This window comes from Rhipicephalus microplus, chromosome 6, assembly GCF_043290135.1.
Source record: "Rhipicephalus microplus isolate Deutch F79 chromosome 6, USDA_Rmic, whole genome shotgun sequence".
Taxonomy (NCBI): Eukaryota; Metazoa; Arthropoda; class Arachnida; order Ixodida; family Ixodidae; genus Rhipicephalus; species Rhipicephalus microplus.
This window is the reverse complement of record NC_134705.1, coordinates 157,926,327-157,951,699: the sequence shown is the minus strand read 5'-3', so window position 1 is coordinate 157,951,699 and position 25,373 is coordinate 157,926,327. Positions and strand designations below refer to the sequence as shown.

Below are 25,373 nucleotides of genomic sequence, written 5' to 3'. Positions count from 1 at the left end.
TGAAGCACAATTTTCAAATGACACCTGCTTTTGCAAAATGTGACCAGAGACTTTGAAAAAAACACACACACACAGCTGATTCTTCTGTCGAAGGAACTGGTAGTCGGTATAAAACGAAATCAAAACTACCGGCTTTAAATAGGTTGTTGAGCGTTTATTAGGCATTGTTTCGCCGTGTGGCACTGGAAGAATGAATCCTACAGCAATAAATTTTATTGTCATGCGAAGAGCGGCAGGCAGCTGGAAACTTGCTGCGTGCACCTGAAGCAAAAAGTGGGCACAAATTGAGCATAGACTCCACGAGCGCGAACTAACAACTGTCGCACCTCGACACGTAAATCACACTGCTCAAACACAAAGAAAGACGCACGAAATAAGCCCCATGGCTTACAACACATTTTTCGGCTGACGTTATACTGAGCTGAACCCGTTGAGTCGTTATTCGTGATTACGTTTGTAACCGATTTTGTGTCATTGCATATGTTGTATCACTATAATATTGTGTCATGATATCGCATTGAGTTCCTGTGTACATGTATGCCAACATTGTCATGTATATCAGAGTAATGATGCCTTACTGCAACATACTGATGTTTGTCGTGTCCTGGGCCGAAGTGTATGTGCCCGTATTAATGAAATGTTATGAAACCTTTGCTTTCAGTACGTAATGTAAATAAAGTTTTTGTACACAGTAAACACAGGACCAGTGCTAACGATCCAATTTTTATTTCGTACATGAGCAGCGTGCTTCTTTCTAAACGAGGCCGCTGCTGCGGGCGAAGTGACCTTCGTTCATTCTTTAACCACTGTAACTTCAAAGCAACGTTCGAAGCACAAAGGTGCAAATCGCCCCAATCACGAGATGAGTGCACGTGCACAAGTGACGACGCACTTTCGAGGCGCACGCGCATCGCGTCGAGACAAACGAGCAGCTTTAAAGCACGTCCTCTACGCCACATTTGTGCCATCTAGCGAACATGACGAAAACACGCTGGATTCGCCGAGCTCTGAGGGATGCCAACGGCATATGGTGTATATATGGGCTTCGGCTTGCTATTAGTAAGCCGAAGCCCATATGCTTTGTGGCCGAGTTCAATAATGAAGAAACTTTGCTCTGTGGCCGAGTGGTTTCGCGCAGGGCGAGAGGTCCTTGGTTCGGCGCCTGGCAACAAAACGTTTCCTTTAGTTTTTTTTTTGCATTCTTTTAATGTGCACTTCACAGCGTCAAATCTGTGACAGAAATACTTCAGTGGAGTGGTGGTAGACTGTGCCATGAAACACGCGTTACAAATAATGGTACAACTAATATCTAGAGCTGACTTTACAGGGCCCCTAAACCTAATCCGATAATTTTTTTACACCTTTTACGCAAATGGGTGAATCGAATTCAGAATATTGTCAAGATTAACGTTGCCAAGCATGGTCACGTAATGAACCGCAAGCGCCCCTGGAATTTTAAGCAATTATCACCGCTCAACGTGCGTAGGAACAACAAGGTGTTTGCTCGTCAAATACACAAACTTTTTTTTTTCGCTCACATGCACACGCATTGAGTGGGCACGGCGGCGTCGTAAAGATGCAGCCTTCAAACCCGTTCCTGTTTATCCCGCAGATTGGAACCCTGCTGCTTCTTCTAGGCCTTTCTGCAGCATGTGCGGAGCGACAACCAATGCTTCGACCTACTTTCAATGGCGATATGGATCTGCTGATAAACCCAGCCTCAACTGACGAACGCTACCGGTCCTTCAACGATGGCGCTGGTGTTACATCGTCAGAGCCTCTGGGATCACCGATGACGTCACCATGTAACGATCCTTTAAAAGACAGCGCTTACGGCACAATCGGCAGTGGGCACGGCGGCGTCGTAAAGATGCAGCCTTCAAACCCGTTCCTGTTTATCCCGCAGATTGGAACCCTGCTGCTTCTTCTAGGCCTTTCTGCAGCATGTGCGGAGCGACAACCAATGCTTCGACCTACTTTCAATGGCGATATGGATCTGCTGATAAACCCAGCCTCAACTGACGAACGCTACCGGTCCTTCAACGATGGCGCTGGTGTTACATCGTCAGAGCCTCTGGGATCACCGATGACGTCACCATGCAACGATCCTTTAAAAGACAGCGCTTACGGCACAATCGGCAGTGGGCACGGCGGCGTCGTAAAGATGCAGCCTTCAAACCCGTTCCTGTTTATCCCGCAGGTGAGCAGACGCTATGACAAGTCATTTCGCAGTAACGATGTCTGCCTAATTCTGCTGCCGTGCCCACGGTCGCTTCGTGAAGCCTTTTGTAAACTGATTGTTTCCTTGCGCTTGTTGCTACTGTTGAGCGGAGATGTTGAGTTGAACCCAGGCCCTGCACTAGACGCCATAGCCGAACAGCTAAAGCAAATTGCAGGAGACATTCAAGATATTAAGAAAGAAAAATCCGCAACAAACACCAGACTTGACGCGATTGACAAAAAACTTGAAAAGATAACTGGCCTTGAAAAACAGGTCACTGAGTGCAATAAACGAATATCTAACTTAGAAAAAAACCTAAAGGCTATGCAAATGAAAGTGGATGATCTAGAAAACCGGAGCCGTCGGTCCAACCTTGTCATTTACGGTGCTGAAGAACAACAAAATGAATCGCCAGACATGCTTGTCGAGTTGGTCGAAAAGAAGATTTTAGATGGTGTGCTACAGATAAAAACCAAGGGAATCGAAATAATCCACCGTCTAGGAAAAAAGAAGCCAGTTGGTATATCTAGACCCAGACCCATTATTCTAAGACTACTCGATCACCGAGACAAAGTTTCAATCCTCAGACAGTGTTCAAAGCTGAAGGGCTCAGGTTTCTCTATCAGTGAAGACTTTTCTCGTAATACTCGGGACATTAGAAAGAAACTGTGGGATCGAACGAAAGAACACCGGGACAGGCAAGAAAGGGTGTCACTGGTGCGCGATAAAGTGCGAATCAACGGTCAACTTTTTGCTTGGGATAGTGAACGAGAAGATATATATGCAGTGAAAAAAAACGAAGTTGGCATAGAAAAAAGAGTCACTCGAAGTCGACAGAAGTAACCCTGTTGAATGTGAACGCACGTAGTCTTGTAAATAAAGTAGATCAATTCGAAGCTCTCCTTCTAGAAATTAAACCTGACATAGTTGCTGTCACGGAAACATGGCTGTACTCGGACATCCTAGACCATGAGGTCACGCCGCCAGGTTATGTGATTGTGCGCAAAGATAGAGAGACTAGAGGAGGGGGCGTGGCACTTTTTTTCAAGAAGGAATTGCGCTACTCTGTCTTACCGGGCAACCCTAGCATTGAAGCGGTATGGTGCAAAGTGCAGCTGCAAAGGGGCTGTGTATTTGTTGGAGTTATTTACCGACCGCCTAATGCTGAGACAAGTTATCTGGAACTTCTTCTGGATTATATGCACGATCACGTGACGGGTGGTATGATCATCATGGCTGGAGATCTCAATCTGCCTGAAATAGAATGGTCATCAAAAAAAGTGCGAAGTGCTGCAAATGACGTCATATTAGATATGTTGTTCAATTTTAACCTCGAACAACTGGTGCGCGTCCCCACACGTGTACAGGGCGTATCCAGCTCTATTCTAGATGTTGTGCTCGTTAGTGATCATTTTCCAGAAGACCAGGCGCGCATCGAAATCTTAGACGGAATATCTGATCACAACTCAGTCCTATGCACACTGCCTCTATCTGGTCTTTCTAGAATCCATAGCCCCGATAGACACGTTCTTGCCTTTAACAGAGCAGACGACGCAGCAATAATAACATATCTTAATCACGAATTCCTTGCCTTCTATGATCTTTGCATGGACAAAAATTTATCAATGGATCACATATGGTTACAATTCAAGGCACGTGTCATTCATTGCATTGAGAACTTTGTCCCCACACAGCGAAAAATTACAAGAAAGCATAATGCCTGGATCACACGTGACATAATTCATATAAAACGTAAAATCAGTAGGCTGAGGAAAGCTAGGAGGTCTAGCTCACGAGCTGGCTACACCACTCAGATCGCCACTTTATCAAGAACACTGAAAAGCAAAGTACGCTCTTCAAAAATTCACTATTTTGGTACCACGCTAGCAAAATTCATCAAAACCTCGCCAGGAAAATTTTGTCGCTATGTAAGTTGCAAACACAGTGGCCAAAACGCCTCCCCCTCGATAGACACAAAAGATAAGGCAGACAATTTCAACCGCTACTTTCAGTCCGTCTTTACGATCGATAATGGGCTAGTGCATCATCCCGAGATTAGGCCACCCACTGACAAGAAGTTATCTAAAACTCCGGAAATAACTGAAAGCGGTATACTAAATCTGCTGTTAAACCTCGATGATAAAAAGAGTTGTGGTCCAGATGGGATACCGAACGCTTTTCTCAAACGGTATGCGGAACCGGTTAGTAAGTACCTGCGCTTACTATTTACAAAATCTATTCAAGATTCGCAGATTCCCTCTGAATGGAAACTTGCAAAAATAATCCCTGTGCATAAATCTGGGGACAAATCGACTCCATCAAACTACAGGCCCATTTCCTTAACTTGCACTAGCTGTAAGCTACTCGAGCACATTATCCTTAAATTCATTACAAAGTTTGTCGAAGAAAATAACCTATTACACCCCAACCAACACGGTTTTCGGAGAGGCCTATCGACCGTAACGCAACTAGCTGAAACAATTCACGATCTGGCCGAAGCCATTAATCAACACTCCCAAATTGATATAATCTTTATGGATTTTTCAAAAGCGTTCGACCGGGTTTCCCATGAAAAGCTAGTTTTCCAGCTGGTTTGCAAACTCGGGGATGGGCCAGTGACCCGTTGGATATCCAACTATTTGTCCGGTCGCCAACAATTTGTACACTGCAGTGATCACGTCTCTGACACATTAAACGTTACGTCCGGTGTTCCTCAGGGATCCGTCTTGGCACCGATATTATTTCTTCTATTCATAAACGATCTAACAGTCAACATTAACGTAAACATAAGGCTTTTTGCAGACGACTGCATATTGTACAAACAGGTTAAAAGCTCCAGAGACCAAACTGAACTGAACGATGCCCTGAACGACGTTGTACGATGGTGTTCTAACTGGCAAATGGTGATTAATTCTGACAAAACAGTCGCCATGCAAGTAACAAAAAAGAAATCACGTCTACCTTTCCATTACGGTTACAACAGCATCGTGCTACGAAATGTAAGCCAGTATAAATATCTTGGTGTGACTATAACTTCCGATCTCAGTTGGACAGTACACCTAGAAGACATAGCCGAGAAAGCCTTAAAAAAATTATTCTTCCTTAAGCGGACGCTGCGCCACGCTGACCGCGACACTAAGCTTCTAGCATACGTCACACTTGTCAGACCAATCTTGGAGTATGCGAGCATAATCTGGTTTCCATTCACGGATAGTGGTATCAGCACGCTTGAAAGAGTGCAGCGCAAAGCGATTAGATTTATTTTTAACCGGTATCGTCGCCTCGACTCCCCAACACAATTACTACGCCACGCAGATTTGCCGACACTCGAAAGTCGAGCAAAAATTCATCGCCTAAAGTTTTTATACCTGTTATTGCACAACTGTCTTAAAATAGACCACGCTAAATACATGAAAACCAAGACAACAAGGCAAACACGTCACACACATGATCACACACTCCAAGAGTACTCTTGCAACAATAACACATTCTATTATTCTTTTTTTCCTAGATGCATTCGAGAATGGAATGCTCTTGACCGACTTATAGCCGAACAGCGTACAGTTGATGACTTTCTAGCAATGTTGCAAAATACACATAGCACTTAATCATAACGCTGATTACATAGTATGTATTGTATTTTCATTTCCTTGTGTACTTCCTTGAATTGACTTGCTTGCCAACATTTGTATTTGCACCAACTTTTACAGCTATGATTTATTATCCTTCTTTTCTTTTCTACGGGTGTAAAATATGTTTAATGCGCCCACTACCACTTTAACTTGTACATGCAGCCTCCTTAATTTGAACTTGTTGAGAAAGGCTGCTCGGTCCAAAATTGATTGTTACTATTGATGTGAATGTTTTCTGTTTTTCTTTTGTTCCCCTTCGCTCCCACTCCTGTAATAACCCTGCAAAGGGTTAACAGTATGTGAAAATAAATAAATAAATAAATTTGCTTCTGATCCTCCTTGCTTGATGAGCAAGAACACTCGGTCATGAGGTGAGACGAGTCGACGATCGAAAGATAGAGGGAAACCGCTTCATACGATAATACCAAGAGGAGAATCTGACTCTAATGTCTGCGTGGGCTTGTTCAGTGGTGCTTGTACTCCAAAGCAAATAATGGGAAGTAAAGGTTTTGGATCTGGCTCGGATGGATTACGTTCTTGAGACTCGCGACGGTTGTTTGCCGAAAGTAAAAAAAAAAGTGTACGAGGAGTTCTTCAATCCAAACCGGCGTCATTCGTTCGTGCCTCAAACTTACTGCAAGAAGTTTCCGCGACCATGATATGGAAGTGAGACAGGGGCAAATATAACCATAAGGGTAGGCATTGCTCTACCATTGCGTTGCGAGTTCGGCGTCAATATATAATGAATATTTTATAACACTTGAAAACAAACACGCTTGTCTTTCTCTTGAAACTACGCATTATCTATTTATGAAAACAACGATACAGTATTATTCATATTAAAAGAAAAGCGGCGCACAAAAAGACGGAGACAAAGAAGAGAACCACACACAGCGCTGCGTGTGTGGTTTTCTTCTTTGTCTCCGTCATTTTGTGCGCCGCTTTTCTTTTAATATGAATATACACCAACTCGCCCAACTTTCTATTATGTTACGATACAGTATTAAGTCAGAAAAACTTATGGTATTGCCTGCTGCAATGCCAGGTGCGTATGTCCAAGTGGTCTGCCCACAATGCACCTCTCGTTTCGTTGTGAAGTCGAGTCGGAGGAGCGTGATTGTCAATTTACTTAGCTTTGTCGTCGTTTTACAATCAGTGTGAATGATTTTTGCCAGGATTCGCTAATAAAAGACGCGAACTCCACGAAATATTCTCCACTGGCGTGGGACACTATCTGTGTGCAGCGGTGAGTGGATGGCGCTTCGCTTGAACTGTAAAAACCAACCGATAAATCTTTAACGTCGCAGGAAATCGAGATACGAAGCGGACTTTAGGCAGTTTGAACAACAAAGGCACTGCTTCAGTGGAACCACAAAAAATGTAATTGACCTCATCAAGTGTGAGACCCGAGGAAGCGCTTTAAGCTCTCTTATAATAAAATAGCCGAGTACTCTAAATTGTTAAATACTCATTCTAAACCCACCCCACTTCCCACGCTGCGCAAACATCAGAACTTAGACTGTAGAAAAATTCCCTAGACGCCCCGCTAGCTAACGCATTTCAATCCGAAGCCTGTAGACCCCATAATTGCATTGATACTACACGATTGCCGTGCCAGGTTTCTCTCTAGGTGTTATTGTATGAAACTCTATGGATAGAGGGAAACGAGCGAATGTGTATTATTTGAGTATGTGTTTTTTATTCTTTTATTTTTATTTTATTTAATTATTCGCTATTTTTTATTTATGTCATATTCACAGCACGTCATAGAATTACAGTGTATGGAAGAATGGAATGGAATAAAAAAACTTAATTTCAGTCCTGCAGGACGCGCTTAGCGCGTAGCGGGCGTCTCCCACGTAGGGACCGACAGGGAGTACCTGGCGGCCGCTTCGTGGGCCTGCTGGACGGCCCATTGCTGGTGGGCGAGAACTGAGCTCCTGAGGGACCTCTCCCACTTGCTTGAGGTAGAGTCGGGAGGAGTTGTTCTACACTCCCACAGCATGTGTGCGAGTGTCGCTGTGTGTCCACATGATGGGCATGTGTCGCTGGGGTATGCATCAGGATAATAAACGTGAAGCGTGGCAAGGTTTGGGCACGTGTGTGTCTGTAATAGGGGTAAAGTTAAAGCCTGTGGTCTGTTAAGTTTCGGATGTGCGAGTGGAAAAATGTGGCGTTCCAGGTAAAAGTGTTTTGTTACGTCATTGTACGTAATTCGTGCATCACGATTGGTATGTAACCCAGCAAGATGGGGTTGCCCTGTGGCAGTGTGGTCGGTAAGTGCGCGCGCTGCATCATGGGTGATATCGTTAAGGTTGGATAGGAAACCCGGCACCTGGCCGACATGGGCGGGGAACCAGATGACAGTGTGGTCTTCAAGGCACTCGGGTCCGCTCTGCGCAGGATACGTTACGCCTCGTCGAAGATGACTCCGCGTTCGAAGGCTTTGATGGCTGGTCTGGAGTCGCTGTAGATGAGTTCCAAATACATTTAAAACATACGATTTAGTAGCAAGCTCTAGCAGCCTTCTGAACGATCAAACTTGTGTAACTGTGCTACTACCACACCATTTGAAAAAAAAGAAACACCCTGCTCGTACTTGACGGATACAAAAAAAAAAAACTTTGCGGCCGTCGATTCGTGGGGCAATGAAATCATTTAGGGATTCTAAATTTGAAGGACACTTCATAAACAGAAAAGCCTAATCAGCCAACACCTCTGCCCATTGAACTGGGGTCTACCAGAAAGCCCGCCACGTGCAACACGCGCCGGTTGGTCTGGATGGTCGGCCCTACAAGTTGGACCCGTTGGGTTTAGCGACGTACTGCGCCGACGCCATCTTCAGCGCCCCCTCGGTACCTCACTCAACGTCGACAACCCTGGACATAAATACGGCCCCCCAAGCGACGGCGATTAATGGGCATGGCGGCACCCGAAGCATGCAGAGCGCTAATTCCTTCTTGTATGTAGTACACGTGAGAAAACGCTACGGCGAATGCATGCGTTCTGACTGCCTCTTCTTGATTGTGCTGCCATGCCCAAGGTTGCTTTGTGATCCCTTGTGTAACTTGTCCTGCTATTTTAGGGACCTGTTATTACTAGCAGGTGACGTCGAGACAAACCCCGGGCCCGACCTAAAACAAATTTCTCAACAACTAACGCAAATTGCTGGTGATATTAAAGAAATTAAAGAAGAACGACTAACCACTATTGAGTCCAAATTAGAAAAACTGGCTGCCTTAGATGAAAAAATACTGGACTGCACCACAAAAGTTTACGCCTTAGAAAAAGTAGTATCAGGCCTAGAAATAAAGCTGGATGATTTAGAAAACCGGTCAAGAAGAAGTGACTTGATAGTGTATGGCATCCCTGAGGATGAAAAAGAAGATGAGGAATCACTAAAGCGAGTAATAAACAATACAGTTGCGAAAGGTGTTCTGAAAATTGAACCTGTTTCAATAGAAAGGATACATCGGCTCGGTAAACCAAGCGCGAACAAAACTAGACCAATTTTTTTCAAACTCCTTGATGATCGAGACAAAACAAAGATTTTGAAAAACTGTCATAAACTAAAGGATACCGACATATCAATTAGCGAAGATTTTTCCCAGCGTGTGCGTAATATAAGGAAAAAATTGTGGGACTCGGCGAAACCAAATAAGGAATCCGGGCAAAAGGTACATCTTGTCTACGACAAAATTAGTATAGACAGTATTCTTTATCGCTGGGATGACACCGTAAACGATAAAGTGATGATTGGCGAGGCAAAAAATCCCTCAACTGGAAAAAAAAACCTGCCAAACGACGGGCCGGCGTCTCGCACTCGAAACCGCCCCAGTTGAGGTTTATAAATGCGAATTGCCGAAGCGTCTTAAACAAATTAGAATCCCTTGAATGCCTACTTCTCGACCTCGAGCCATACTTTGTTGCTTTAACCGAAACCTGGTTAAATAATTACAATTTAGATAGTGAAGTAACGCCCCCAAACTACAATATAATACGGAAAGACAGACCGACACGAGGCGGTGGCGTAGCGTTAATGATAAAACGCGAAATACAATACACTGTGCTGCCAGAGGTTGAAGGCATAGAAGCTGTCTTTTTGAAACAAAACTTTAGCCTTCACACAACAATTGTGGGCTGCTGCTATCGCAGTCCTACTTCTGGCGAAGATAGCATGCAATCGCTCTACAACTACATTGAACAAAACACACAAAGCGCAAGATTCATCTTGTTGGGTTATTTTAACCTTCCTGATATCGACTGGCAATCCATGAAATTTCATTCCGCATGCTCAGATGTCGTTATCGACACAATGCTGCGATTTAATCTTCACCAAGTAGTCAACCAACCAACACGTGTCCAGGGAGAAACTTCAAATATTCTTGACCTTATATTCTTGAGTAACCACTTCCCAGCCAATGAAACGAAGATTGAAGTTATGGATGGCATATCTGATCACAAGCTCACTTTGTGCACTGTCCCCTTTCGTGATAAAATAGAACCAACGAACATAAAAATTACTTACCCGGATTTTAATTATGCTGACGACACTAGCATACTAAATTATCTAAATATAAAGTTTCCTTCCTTCGAAGAATTGTCGAACGATAGTTCCACGACCATCAAAATAATACGGTCTCAGTTAAAAGAAATTATGCACCACTGTATTAATACCTTTGTATTTATTAGAGCGAGAAAAATTAAGAAACAGAACCCGTGGATAACACGTGAGGTAATACATGCGAAACGCAAAGTAAAGCGAATACGAAAGAGAATGAAACAAAAACCCGGAGCAGTAACAGTAAATAATTTGACTCCTGGTGTGAATGACCTAAAAACAAAAATCAAAACAGCGAAGAGCAACTATTTCACTAAAACGTTGCCAAAATTTCTAAAAACTTCCCCAGCAAGTTTTGTAGCTACCTAAAGCCTGCAAAAAACAACAAAAGCAACACACCCCCGGAAAAAGATAACCCGATCACTGCAGACAAAATGAACAGCTATTTCAAGTCTGTATTCACTGTCGATGACGGAAACATTCCAGACATCGACTCTAGTGCTGAAGGTACCCTGGAATCAATTGTTATCAATGAGGCCGGTGTCATAAGTCTCTTGTTAAACTTGGACGCAAAAAAAGGAGCAGGGCCCGACAACATTCCTAACATCTTTCTTGTAAGATATGCAGAGTTGCTAGCTAAATATCTGTGCGTCATGTTTAACAAATCACTATCAACGTGCTCTTTACCTGTGGAGTGGAAAAAGGCCAAAGTTGTTCCTGTGCATAAAGGAGGAAGCGGAAATGATATATCTAACTTTAGACCTATATCCCTGACATGTACAATCTGTAAAATCTTGGAGCACATAATTCTTAAACAAATAACTGTTTTCCTAGAAGAAAAACGTATATTATCTCCCTATCAGCATGGCTTTCGCCGAGGTCTTTCAACCATGACCCAATTAGTGGAATTAACACATGAGGTATCCCAGAGTATTGACAACCAAAAACAAACTGATCTAATCTTCCTCAACTTTGCCAAAGCATTCGACAAGCATTCAAACAAGAAACTACTTCGAAAACTTCAGGCCACCTTAGGAAATTCTACTGTTCTTAACTGGATCAAAAATTATCTTACTGATCGTACACAGTATGCGGAATTTAACGATGAAACCTCTGCTACCACCTCCGTCACATCTGGAGTTCCGCAGGGCTGTGTGCTGGCGCCAATTTTGTTTCTTCTCTTTATATGATTTGCCTACAAATATTAAGGAAAAAATCCAATTATTCGCGGATGACTGCGTGCTATATCGAGAAATAAACTCAACGGAGGACCATGTAGCTTTAAATAGTGCTTTACAAGATGCTTCCTGCTGGTGCCGTAAATGGCAGATGTCGCTTAATGCAAACAAGTGTACAATTTTATCAGTAAGTCGAAAAAAAAAACTAGGTCAAATTTTCTTTACACTATCAATGACATTCCCATAAATAGAGTAAATCAGCATAAATATCTTCGAATTATTATAACTGAAGATCTAAGACGGGACGCACACATAAGTTACGTTACTTCAGCTGCACTACGCCGCTTGTTTGCACTCAGATACCGGCTTCGCCAGGCCCCGCCTTCTCTAAAACTGCTTGCATACACTTCCCTTGTGCGATCATTACTTGAATACGGTAATATTCTTTGGTCACTATTCACAAAACAGCAAATCACGAAACTGGAAGGAATACAAAGGAAAGCTATGAGGTTCATTTACAACAAGTACAGACATACAGATTCTCCGACTAAACTAATTAAAAAAGCTGGATTACCTACTCTAATGAATAGAACAAGGTTAGCACGTGCAAAATTCACACATGAATTAATCCATGGTCATTTAAACATTGATGTATCCGCCTATCTTACGTTTGATCAAACTAGAACAACACGCCAAAAACACCCAATGAGACTTAACGAATACTCCTTCAACACAAACTGCTTTAAGTACTCATTCTTTCCGATAGCCACTAATGAATGGAATAAACTGGATCCGAGTATCTCCAGCACTACTGAATTAGCAAAATTTCTAACCCTTGTCGAAAATGAACTTTGTATTATGCAAACGGAATCACTTGGTTGATTTTAATATGAGTGTTCGTGTGAACATTGTACGAGCGAAGTATCATGTCATCATATTTTTTCTTTAAGCAATTTTTAATACTGAATCCAGGTGAAGAGAAATCGCTCTGTTGATTCTTGAACATATTTCTGTTTTTCAGTGTGTGTAAATTTGCCGTTCCTTGGAATACTTCGCCATATTGTAGGGTAGTTTCTTATTGCTGTAATTTCTTGTTGTGTTTCTTGATGCATATGCCAATATGTCAACCAATGTGTCAACCAAGTCGCTGCATTTATTTTTCTTCTGACAACTTTTCTTTACACTAATGTTTTATGCCTTCTTTGATCTGAAATTGTTAATTGATCCGATTCTGTTAGTTTCATTCTGTACTTTATCGCGATGTATGTCTTTATTGTGTACTTATTCGAATTTTTATGTTCACGCCCTCCTGCTAAAATTCCTGATGCGATTGGCAGTATGTCGAAATAAAATAAATAAATAATATATAAAATAATTAAAATTAAAGGTGATGCGCGCTTCTCCCTGCTTTCAGGATTCGACACGAATCATGCAAGCACGGAGAAGCGCGAATGCTGTAGAAGGAAGGAAAGTGTTAACGTTTTATCAGCGTTGGCTGTAGAGTCTAAAACGAGGGCGACCGGTGTCTGTTGGAGCACCCCGACTGACACCTAGCACCGTACCAAAACACGGGTGAGTGGACGTACGGACGGGGGCATGGTATATGAAAGGTTTTCGCCTAAGATGGGTGCCATAAAAACTGCCCCCATGCCCTTTTGACTCACAGAAACCTTTCTCCCATCCACCTCACATTCAGAGCAACACTGAACAACCATGCGAAAAAAAATGTGCAGATCCCACGTACAGTGGGAATCGATGATATGCGAAGCACGAATGAGAGGGGTTGATATGCCACTTCAAAATCAGCACAACGTTACGAGGTGCAGGTAAATCATACAGCACATGATTTCCGTGTCACGACTATCATGTTTGGATGTGTCGTTTACCTTCGCCATTTATTCACGTCAAGTGATACCGAATTTAGTATATGTGGAGCTAGCGAAACGGCCGCGGGCACGCTATGAGCGTGGTATGTTGTCGCGTTCTTACATGACACGTGTGTCAGGATTATCATGTTTACACCAGTCATATACTTTCGTCATCCACAGATGTCACGTAACACCAAATTTGGTGTAAATGGAGCTTGCAAAACGGCCGCGAGCACATCAGGAAGGGCACAATATACTACAATGTAGCGTTGACGCGCGCGCTCGCTGGGCACTGCGACGTTACGGCGGCAAAACGCGAGCACTCTATAGTATGACACCAGGCGTGACCAGCATCTGTCAGCGCGGCCCGATGGCAATCGGCGCGAAATGCGACATGCTGCATTTCGCCCTGTTGCGTTACCCAGACAACAATGCGTCTCTCTCGCTTTGTGACGGACGGACGCTGAACGCGCTGAAAGGCGCATGCGTGAAAGCAACGCAGCGCGGAGCACACCTGCGTGTATATGGCAGGACTGGCGCCTGGCGTGGCAACGCCATCATGACGCGACGAAATGAACGCTGGCGAGCACGCGCAACGCGTCACGTCGAAGTGTATTGGCGTTTTGACTGTGGTATGTAGTCATGTTCTCACATGACACGCATCTCATGATTATTATGTTTGCACCAGTCACGTACCTTCGTCATCCATTGGCGTCACGTAACATCAAAGTTGGCATATGTGAAGCTAGCGAAACGGCTGCGAGCGCGTCATGAGCGTAGCATGTAGTCATGTTCTTGAATGACACGCATCTTATGTTTATCATGTTTGCACCAGTATCATACCTTCATCATCCATTCATGTCCTATGATACCGAATTTCGTATAAGTGAAGTTAGCGAAACGGCCGCTAGCGCATCATGAGCGTGGCATGTAGTCATGTTGTTACATGAAACGCATCTCATGATTATCATGTTTGCAACAGTCGCATATCCAACCACTTACCGTACTACCAAATTTGGTATATGTGACGCTAGCGAAACGCCCACGAGCGCATCATGAGCTTGGCATGTAGTCATGTTGTTACATGACACGCATGTCGTAATTTTCATGTTAGGGTCTGTCGCTTGTGTTCGGCATGCAATCATGCCATACCATACCAGTTCTGCAACATCGCGTGTGAACGAAACCACCACAAGAGCGGCAGGACCATGAAATATAAATCATGACACTCATGATATCTATATCGTGATTTTCATTTTATAACTAGCCCAATGTGTTCTTCATAATGTCACGCTATGCCCTACCAAGTTTGGTATTGATACCATTATTGAAACGGCCAGGAGATCGAAAAGTTGTAGGCGGCTAGATAGATAGATACGCGCAAAGTCGCCGAAGTTCGCTAAGAAATGCTTTGCAATTAAAACACGGCGAATCCAGGTTCTGTGTTTATATGCGGCAAAAAAAAATGGCGGCATATCCACGGGGGGAATGATGGAGAGGCGCGGAGCATTTGTCCGTCCACTTGTTGTTGCTTCCGTCCGTTCATGCATCCGTCTGTCTAACTATCCATGCGTCCGTCCGCCCGTCTTTGCGTGCGTCTTTTCGTGCGTCCACACGTCGATCCGTGTGTCCATCCCTGCGTTCGTCCATTCATCCGCCCCAACGTCCGTCCATGCATTCATCTGTCCTTGCAGCCATCAATGCGTCCGTCCATGCATCTATCTGTGTGTCCATTCGTCCATCTAGTCAAAACTACAAGTGCCACCATTTCGCATCTTTTCATCATATATTACGCATATAGAAGCACCGCCATCCAGCGGACATTCCAAGGACCAAACGAGAGGTGGCACACGCACACTTTCTCACGGCTTGCGCTTCGTGTCTACCTCTCACCTTTAACCACCTCGATTTCATGGTGTATACTAGTTCACTGTATTCATGGCACTGCGGCCCAATGCTCGCTAAACCTTTTGAAAACCAAACAGGTTATGCCCAGCGAGTATAACCTAGCAACCCTTTTTTGTCAGATAGTGCTCAATGTACATGCCATAGCTGCTGATTGGGAATGAGAGACAGCAGAATTCGGCTTTCAGTTAACGCGCACGCTGCGAATGTTTAGGGACGAAGGTCTTCAAAGCGTCATCTGTTCGTCCCTCGTGGTCGTAGTCGTAGTGTGTAACGATTGTTACATTTTGACCTGCAAAGTGGTGCCAGTGGGAGATTTCTCCTTTGCTTTGTCGAACAATAGAAAGTTCGTGGCGTGCGCGTTAACTAAAAGCCAAATGCTCCTGTCTCTCATTACCCATCAGCAGCTATTGGAATGTACATAGAGCCTTATCTGACAAGAAAGGGTTGCTACGTTATACTCGCTGGGTGTAACCTCGTTAGTTTTAGAAAGGTTTAGCGAGCGTTTAGCCGCAGTGACATGATTACAATAAACTAGTATATACCATGAACTCGAGGTGCTCAAAGGTGGAAGTCAACACGAAGCGCAAGCTGTAAGAAAGTAGAAGCCGCATTCTCCTGTCTCTCATATCCCATTAGCAGCCGTTGGCATGCACATTGAGTACTATCTGACAGGAAAGGTGGCTACGTTATACTCGCTGGGCTTAACCTGCTTGGTCTTAGATAGGTTTAGCGAGTGTTGGGCAGCAGTGCCATGAAAACAGTGAACTAGTATATACCATGAACTCGAGGTGGTTAAAGGTGGGAAGTAGACCCGAAGCGCAAGCCGTAAGAAAGTGTGCGTGTGCCACCTCTCGTTTAGTCCTTGGATTGTGCACTGGATGTCGGTGCTTCTATGTGGGGAATATATGATGAAAAGATGCGAAATGGTGGTACTTGGAGTGTTGAATAGATGGACGAACGGACACACAGACAGATGCATGGATGGATGCATGAACGGACGCAGGGACGGATTCATGGAGGAACGCAGGAAGGGACGCACGAACGGACGCACGCACGAACGGGCGGATCGACGCATGGACGGTCACACAGACGGACGCTTGGACGGACGGAAGCAAGAACGAATGGACGGACGAATGCTTTGCCCCACTCTCCATCATACACTCCGTGGTTATGCTGCCAATTTTTTATTTTTCAACAACGCACAGGAGAAATCTCCCACCAGCACCTCCTTGCAGGACAAAGCGTAAGACTATAGTTACGCACGACGAGGGACGAACTGGTGTCGCTTCAAGAAGCTTCGCCCCTAAAAGGTTTAGTTTATATTGCAAACGCAACATATCATTTATTGCTAGAAAAAATGGTAATGAAAATGGCTCGAGAAACGCAGTATAGACATTTTTAAAAGTTGTGCCACCCAGTGGGTTAGTAAATTTGACTTTTAACGAGAAAACGCTTTGCAGCTTTGCCAGTAATGCTCGTAAACTTTATGTTCTCATGGCTCGGCTTCTTTTTTTCCTTCTCGTTCTTTTATACGTTGAGGCAAACGGGACGGCTTCAAGCTCTCCCATGGTAGAGAAACCTGTACTCTAAATCGTTACCCACTTTTTTCAACCCCCCCCCCCTTTCCAATGCTGTGCCATGGTAGGGGTACAAAATACTCTAAATCGTTGAATATATTTTGTCAACACACACACTAATGCAACCTCATCAAATATGAGGCTCACTGGGTGGCTTTATGCTCTCTCATGTAGTAGAGAACCAAATTCGCCAAATCGTTCACCACTTTTGAAATGCGAAATATTTCTTAGCGAACTCGGTGATATTCATCGTATATATCTACTGCCGCTTACGTTTAGGTGCTCTCGCGGTCTCCCCCTTAACTTGGTTTGAACCAAAATTAGCATGGGAGCAAAAGATGGTTTCTAGAGAATGATGCGCTGGTCAAAACATGAATAATGTCACGATCTCGTTTCGTACATCGTCAAACACTTTCCCGCAGACAGTATCACATACATACCCAAGGGCGGGCATGTGCCGCTGGTATGCGGTTATGTGCCACAGATGATTGACACCTGTCGTAATGACGAAAACACACATGGGCAATTTTAACGTGCGAGCGCTAAGAAATACCCGACATCGGTAGCATCGACCCGACCAATGCAAAGAATAAATGTCAGGGTCTCAGCAGGAATTGAACCTAAGCATTATGCGTGGCAATGAATCATTTTAACACAGAGCTACGCCAGGTCTCCGAAGTACTTTTAAAATAGACCCTAATATTCGTGAAACGTCAATAGAGGTTGGAGTGCTGCCTACCATATTTTATAAACATTACGTAGGCACTTCTTTGACACATGGAGACTAGAATGCTCTAGGCCCGTGTGCTCAGATTAGGGTACACGTTAAAGAGTCCCAGGTGGTCAAACATTTCTGGAGCCCTTTACTACGGCGTCTCTCATAATCATATCGTGTTTTCGGGACGTTAAACCCCACAAACTAAACAATCCTTTGATACAGCAGTCACGTCGTTTTAAGGTTAATTGTGGTTAGTTGCCATGCACTGAAGTTGATTTATGTGGCGGTGTCCAGGGCCAGCATCCTCACGAGCATCAGCGCTTCATATCAGCTTCTGGTGTTGTTAATGCGCATGCCCCTGTTGGAATCGTTACGCAAGTGCAAAAACTAGTTATATAAACATCTGCAGCTCTTCAACATAAATCAGTGCGTCTAACATTTGTACATTTATTTAGTGTTATTTCACGACTTGTTACTCAATACAGAATTGCAAAACGGTCACCTTCCCTCCGCATGCTTTGTATATTGTCGATTCACAAGGTACGTGTGATATGCCGAAATTTTCTGAACACACAGTGATGGTATTGTACACGATAGTTATAGCGCTAGAACAGAACGACGGCACAGAGACAAGAAGGACATGAAGCTTCTTGTCTCTTTGTCGTGGTTTTGTTCTCGCGCTATAACTATCGTCATGTCATACCAACTAGCCCAAGCTGCCGCACTTCTAAGGTATGGTAGGGTTAGTGACTGGGGGACGGCTTTCTGCTCTCTCATAGTAGGGTACCACGGGCTTTACATCATAAAACACCTTTTCTAAACACATACTTGGGCATGGTGAATACTGCACGCAGGTTTCGTCGGTTCGATGGAATTGACCTAGAAGTCTCCCTGCTCTGCCATGGTAGAATACCAACATTTTTTTTCTAAGCACAACTTTAATCATCAAACTCGTTATCATAGTCACCTAGAAAGTACGCGTAATATATACTCTTCTCACACAATGCATCGGTTTTTTCACATACCTTTTTCAAAAGGCGCGTACCAGGTGGTATTCATTGAGGGCGCAAGCGTCGTTCCAAATATAAGCGCTAAACATGTTTGTATTTGAAACTGATTTTCAACGAAGTTACTATCGTTATGCTTGTCCGAATGTCGCAGTGGCTAGTAAAACTGAGAACTTTTGATGTGTGAAATCCACAAAACATCACATAAAATGTACGGGGGACACATTACAGCATGTATGCCAGAACCACACTTTGAGAGAATATGGGTCGTATTGCAGTAGGCGCCACCTGAGTGATTTTCGCACGTCGTGTTTCGTTCATCAGCTACTGCCTCCATGAAGGCATAGCCTGCTGCCCTTTTTAGAGTGAAGTACATAGAAATATGAATTAGCTCCGCCACGGCGGTCTAGTGTCTAAGGTACTCGGCTGCTTACCCGCAGGTCACAGGATCAAATCCCGGTTGTGGCGGCTGCATTTCCGATGAAGGCGGAAATGTTGTAGGCCCGTGTACTTAGATTTGGGTGCATGTTAAATAACGCAAGGTGGTCGAAATTTCTAGAGCCCTCCACTACGGCGTCTCTCATAATCATATTGGTGGTTTTGGGACGTTAAACCCCAAAAATCAATCAAATCAAATCAGAAATATGAATTATTCACGCTTTTAGAGTGGAGCTGTAAATGAACCAGCAGCGTCGTCTTTCTGTATTCATTAAAGAACAAAACCTACGTTGAATGCTTCAACAGGTACCTGCGATTACCAAAGTTTTTACTGTCCAATGGTGCCATGTGCAACTGCGTCATGGGGTTTTACCACCCAATTATTTACAGCCGCTGTCGGTGAAATCGCGTCCTCCTTTTATGGGGCCTGTCGAAAACCTTCTGGAATGTTAGGAATCATTCTAATAAGACTACATGCGTGGGGGGAGTGGCGAAGCACAACCGAAGGAAGGAAAGAAGCAACAAAAAAGAGAAAACAGGGAGGTTCACCAGAGAGACATCCGATTGGCTACCCTACACTGGAGGATTAGGAAAGGGAAGAAGAAACATGAGAAAGAGGAAAGAGATGGAAAGAAAAAGGGAGAGACTGACAGTGATTTCACTGCAGCGTGTAGAAGTTCACCGCAAGTCAGAGGCGTTCACACCAACTCATCTATTCTGAAGAAAGACCAAGTAAATGGGCCGTGTTTTCTGACTCAAAATCAGCGTTGCAGTGCCTCTGGTCAGTTCTGCGACGCGGATGTCACGACCAGTTTGACCTACCAAACCGTGAAATTTCAACACCTCTTAATACAAGAAGGCCACGACATCGTCTTTCAATGGCTACCTGGGCATTGAGGCATAAAAGAAAGTGATACTGCAGATCATGCGGCTCGCACGTCACATGAAGCCGCAAACAGCGTTTCTATTCCGCTTTCAAGAGCGGACGCGGTGACACAGATTTGTCAACTGACTCGCAGTCTCACACTGACTGACTGGAATACACCAAGCATACGACGCACAGGACTACACGAGCTTGACTAAGGTGTGCGCAATGCATATAGTTAGGCTGAAATAGGCTCTAAGCCATGAAGTCAGCCCATTAAATTGGCACACCAATTGTTTATGATAACAAACGTCAATTAAATTTATTGTGAGTTGTTCGAGGAATTCTCCCAATCATTACTGAACTGCTTATTTGAACATTGGCTGAATTTCGTACCATCTGTACCCAGTGATACGGATGCTTACACTGTATATCAATGTATGGTGTTCTACGTCTTAAAACGATGATGGGATGACGAGGGGCGCCATGTTCAAGGACTTCGAAACTTTCGCCACCTGTTGTTTTTTAACTACTGCAAAAATTAGGCAGCACATGGACAACTAGCATTCTGGCCTCAATCAAAATTCGACTGCCGCGGCCACGAACAAAACGCTGAAATTGGGGCAGCAGCCGAGCGACATGCCCACTGCACCACCTTAACAGCTGTGGGTATCCTGCTAGGACTGGTGGTTAAAGATGTCTGGTTTTATGTGTTCTAGAGAATATTTCACCAATATTTCTGCCCTTAAGCAAGGCTCGTTTCCAGACGGACCTGGATATACTCCGCCCGTTTCTCAGAAAGTTGCTGACCATGCCAATCAAGGTCCCAGATCCAGAAATAGTGTTGCTATCGATCTCACTGACTGCAGCATTGTTCGCGATGCGAGCGGCCAACTGTCAAGCTTGGAATGGCTCCAATCGGTATCCGCCCTGCCATACTAATTACAGTGTCCCACCGCACACACTAAGCCTAAAATGAAAACGAAAAAAAGGCAATATTCTGAAAAAGTGGGCAATGTATTGGAAAACATTGGCAACCTTAGAAAGATGTGCACTTTGTTAAATTAGCCGCAATGCCCCGAAATATTGCTGTCTTTCCTTCGAGTGTCTCTGCTTTTCGTTCTCAAAAAATTAATTTTTGAATGCCGAAAAGATCGAGGTTCACGCCAAAAAGCGACGAAGGCCCTCCTGAAGTTTCTGCGATATGCACGTCTCGTCAGACGATTGTGATATTTTAGTGTGTGTGTGTGTCTGTTTTGTCGTTTCCTCCCGCTCTCTTTTTCTCTCTCATTCCGCTTTCCTTACTTTTCTGTCTCTCATTTCCCCTTGCACAGTGCAGGGTAGCAAAACAGATACTTGCTTTCCGGTTAACTTCCCTGCCTTTATTCATTATATATATGTATATAGTATGGCCGTGTACCAACTTTTGTTCAGGACACCACCTTTTTGTCCACACCTTCCAATTCCTCTTCATCTCTCCCGGAAAAGTTTGCCGCTCGCGTCGCCCGCTGCCGTGAAATCGCCCACGCCAACACTGCTACCATTCAGGACAAGAGAAAAATCGACATTGATGCGAAGCGTCGAGTCGTTGTGTTCCGCCCAGGCGACGAAGTTTTTTTGTGGACACCTGTTCGTGTACCTGGGCTCTGCGAAAAATTCCTTCCCCGATATCTCGGTCCATACACTGGAACGAACATCTGAAGTGAACTATCGCGTTGCTCTTGTCAACGCGGCTCCTGATTACCATCGCCGCCACACCGAGATCGCCCACGTCTCTCGACTGAAACGATATATTCGGCGTCCCAACCCACCACCAGTTCCAACCGTGCCTGCGGACGTCGAATGCGACCATGTGACTGCGATGACAACGCAAGTGCCAAGGCCACGCCACTATTCTACATGGCGTCCTCCGCGCCCCATCTGCTTCTACTGTGGCATAAGGGGTCATATATCCCGTTTCTGCCGCCGCCGTCAGCTGGATGAACGGCGTGGTTACTCAGCTTACGAGAGAGACTTTGCCCCGAGACCCGATGAATACGATCCCGCACCATATCCTTCCATCTCCCGTCAGTCGCCCTCCCCTCCACGGTCTCATGCTGGGCCTCATCCTTCTCGTTCATTCGCCGCCATTCTCCGTCACCATTTCGGCGTACGCCATCACCCCTGCGTCCCGCGCCGATCTCTCTGGACTCGGAAAACTAGAAGGTGCAGTTTTTGGAGGGGAAACTGCTTGTTATCGGAACGTTACAATTCCTCCGTCTCGTCCAGCTAATTTACTGCCTGTTTGTGTGGAAGGTGTTTTTGTTGACGCCCTTATAGACACTGGAGCCGCAATTTCGGTAATTGATCGTGAATTGTGTTTTCGCCTGCGTAAAGTACAAACTGCTTATGCCGGCCCCATGTTAGGCGGCGCTAATGACAGTCTAATTTGCCCGACCGGGTTGTGCACTGCTCGTGTTCTCATCGATGGACTCCGTCATCACATACAATTGGCTGTGCTGTCTTCGTGCGCTCATCAGATAATCTTAGGCTGGGCTTCTTCTTAGCGGCGTCTGCTGTAATTTCGTGTGGTCAGTCCCTCATTCGTATTACGGACACTGAGCTTTCTTCTGCTGCCGACCTTTCATCGCCCAACCTTGTGACAGCTGCGGATTTCCTCCTGCCTCCCGGACAAGAACGTGTCCTTACGATCAAGTCACGAGACATTCTAGATGGTGACACTGTGGTTGTTCCTTGCCAGCGCTGCATTTTCGAGGGATCACCAACGCATCTTGTTCAGTGCGGTTCTCCCGTCGTTATTCAAGCATCACGGCCTGCAACACGACGCCAGAACCACTTCTTTTGCCAGAGGGGACCACTGTTGCCAGCATTACTGAAAAAGCACCGTTTTGTGTCGTCACTGGTTCATCTGCTTCGTCATTCTCAAAGTGTATGCCAGCGTAAGATGCATTTCCTGCTCTCAAGGCCACTTTGTGTGAATATCTCAACCCAACGCAAACTGATGCCTTGCTAGAATTATTAATGAAGCACAAAACTTGCTTTGACGTTTGTTCCAAAGGTCTGGGTCGAACAACAGTGACCGCCCATCGTATCGACACTGACAGATCCCGTGTGATTCGCCACCGCCCTTACCGTGTGTCGGCTTCTGAACGCAAGCTTATAGAAGAACAAGTCAACGACGTGCTCGCTATCGCTAATTTCGATGAAAACTGAAGACCGGAGGAGGCCAGAGCACTGTGCCATGTTAGAGCACGGGAAAGAACACCAGTTGATCAAAATTTCAGTAGCCTTCTATTACGACGTGCCTCTTATGGATATTGTGGTTTCAGTACGTGGAACAAATAGGGAGAGCGAGAGAAAGAAAAATCAAGTTTATCATCATTAATAACTACCCCGTGTATTCTAGGGTAACCACCATAACCGCCTCGCTATTTTTGCCATCTGTTCCACTGAAATGGAAACAGCATTTTACAAACTTCCACTCGTAGTATACTACAGTAACTTTTTCTGAAATCTTGGTTGCCTTCACAAAAGCATATACAACCCTCATCGGATTGACTGACAATGCGGAATGCGACGTCTGCTGCACCAAAGAAGACATCGACCATCTGATATACCATTGCCCTCAATTCGCCTCTGAAAGACAAAAGCTTTCGGACGCAGTGCGACAATTGGACGATCGGCCACTCTCTATGCAGATGCTACTGGAACACCGTGCTCGCCTTTCGTCGGCTAAAAAAGCAGTCAAAGCTGTCTTGTGCTTTTTGAGGACTACAGGCCTACGTGACAACCTTTAACTTTTGTGTAGTGGTGCCACCGCTGCATACGCGTCAGCCCATTGACTGACAATCCTTTTTTTTTCTCTTTCTCTTCTCTTCCCTCTCTCTTTCATCTTTATGCCCCCCTTCCCATTCCCCCAGCGTAGGGTAGCAAACTGGGCATGTGCCTGGTTACCCTCTCTGCCTTCTCTCTTGTTGTTCATCTCTCTCCCCCCTCCCCTAGGTGCTTTCAGTACATTTAACGGTACATGCTGTCTTCACCTCTGAAGAAAAGACAACACGTTGGCCATTATTGGTTCTACTGATCTGGAATGGCACTATATTTACTGGCCTATCCGGGTTGGGTTATGATGGTTTTGCATTGCATAATCATGCTTTGTCATAAAAACGTAGAGAATAGTAAGACAGATGATAAACGGCAGGAAGGATCCGGAAAGGCTTCCTACTGTTGTGGGGAAAGAGGAGTAATGAAGAAACAAAGATATTAAAAATAAAGTTGTCATAAATAGGAAACGAGTAAATGACGGACAAACTCTCAACGTAAGAACAAAGTAAGATGTCGGGAAGTGATACCGCCAAAGTGTAACTCTGGAGAAGGAGTCAGTCAGTCTGAACCGCGAGGACGTAATTTGGTGTGATCAATTTTGTAGTTTGTTTTGATGTTCTATATTCTCTCTAATCTCTACCCTTCGCTCCTTCATATGAGTGTTCTGTTATTGTCTACACTCATAGATCTCCATTTAAAATGGCAAGTAGGCGAATAAGCCTTCCAGAAGGAAGTTATTCACGAAATATCGAATTGCATAGGATTCGGCTGTGAGCTCTATTCTTACTAATATGCAGCTTCATTTCAGAACTTCTCCAAGATTTGTGACAGCAACGTGACGCCATCGCATGAGGCTCGGTTGGAAGAAGATGGGCTGATCACTGACGTCATGGAAAAGTGCACGGTACTCGGAAAGGCGGTAACGCTTCCGATCTCGGAGGCAGTACAAGGCCCTGTTAGGTGCAGAAAGCTTTTAGGAGAGTGGGAATGGAACAATAGAATCAACTGAGAAAGAAAACAATATGATTTCTTCATTTGAGTTCATTCAGGCGAATAAATATTGAACCCTGCAAGGATTTTGACTGGCTGTCAATTTTTCACTGACTGTCAAGCAAAGGGCAAATGCCCAGTAAGTAAAATGCGGATAGGTTGTGTCTATAGCAAACTAGAATATAGTTGTGTCCAATCCTCCTTGTTTAAGTCTACGTCACTGCGTTGATTTGGCTGCCATGATTCATCGGCTTTAAAAGAAATATTCACATTGTGCTTGAAGATAAAATACAGTTGTGTTAATCTTCAACAAGCTTGAACTTGCAGTAGTGCTGTAGAAAGTATGAAGGCTCTAAAGAATCGACCATTGTTTCTGCGGGAAAACAGCGATTGCACCTTCACTTACCCGAAATTTCCCCATTTTAGAGGCGAAGCTCCTCTAGGCGTGGTCTGAGCGTCCCATCGTAACCGTATGTAGCCACCTCTCGTTAGTTCTTGAATCGGCCTTAGAAGGTGGTACTTGTACATTTGACGAAATGCATATACGCTGAAAAATGCAAATAGTACGATACTAGAGGGCATTAC

The 25,373-nt window shown here is 44.6% G+C and overlaps 1 long non-coding RNA gene across 1 annotated transcript; it reads left to right on the top strand.

Annotated features, from left to right (window-relative positions):
- Positions 1–7,672: 7,672 nt before the first annotated feature.
- On the top strand, positions 7,673–24,874 carry LOC142765010 (uncharacterized). Its single transcript, XR_012884013.1, has 2 exons — positions 7,673–7,820; positions 24,607–24,874. It is a non-coding gene; the product is annotated as an uncharacterized LOC142765010 (long non-coding RNA).
- The last annotated feature ends 499 nt before the right edge of the window (positions 24,875–25,373 follow it).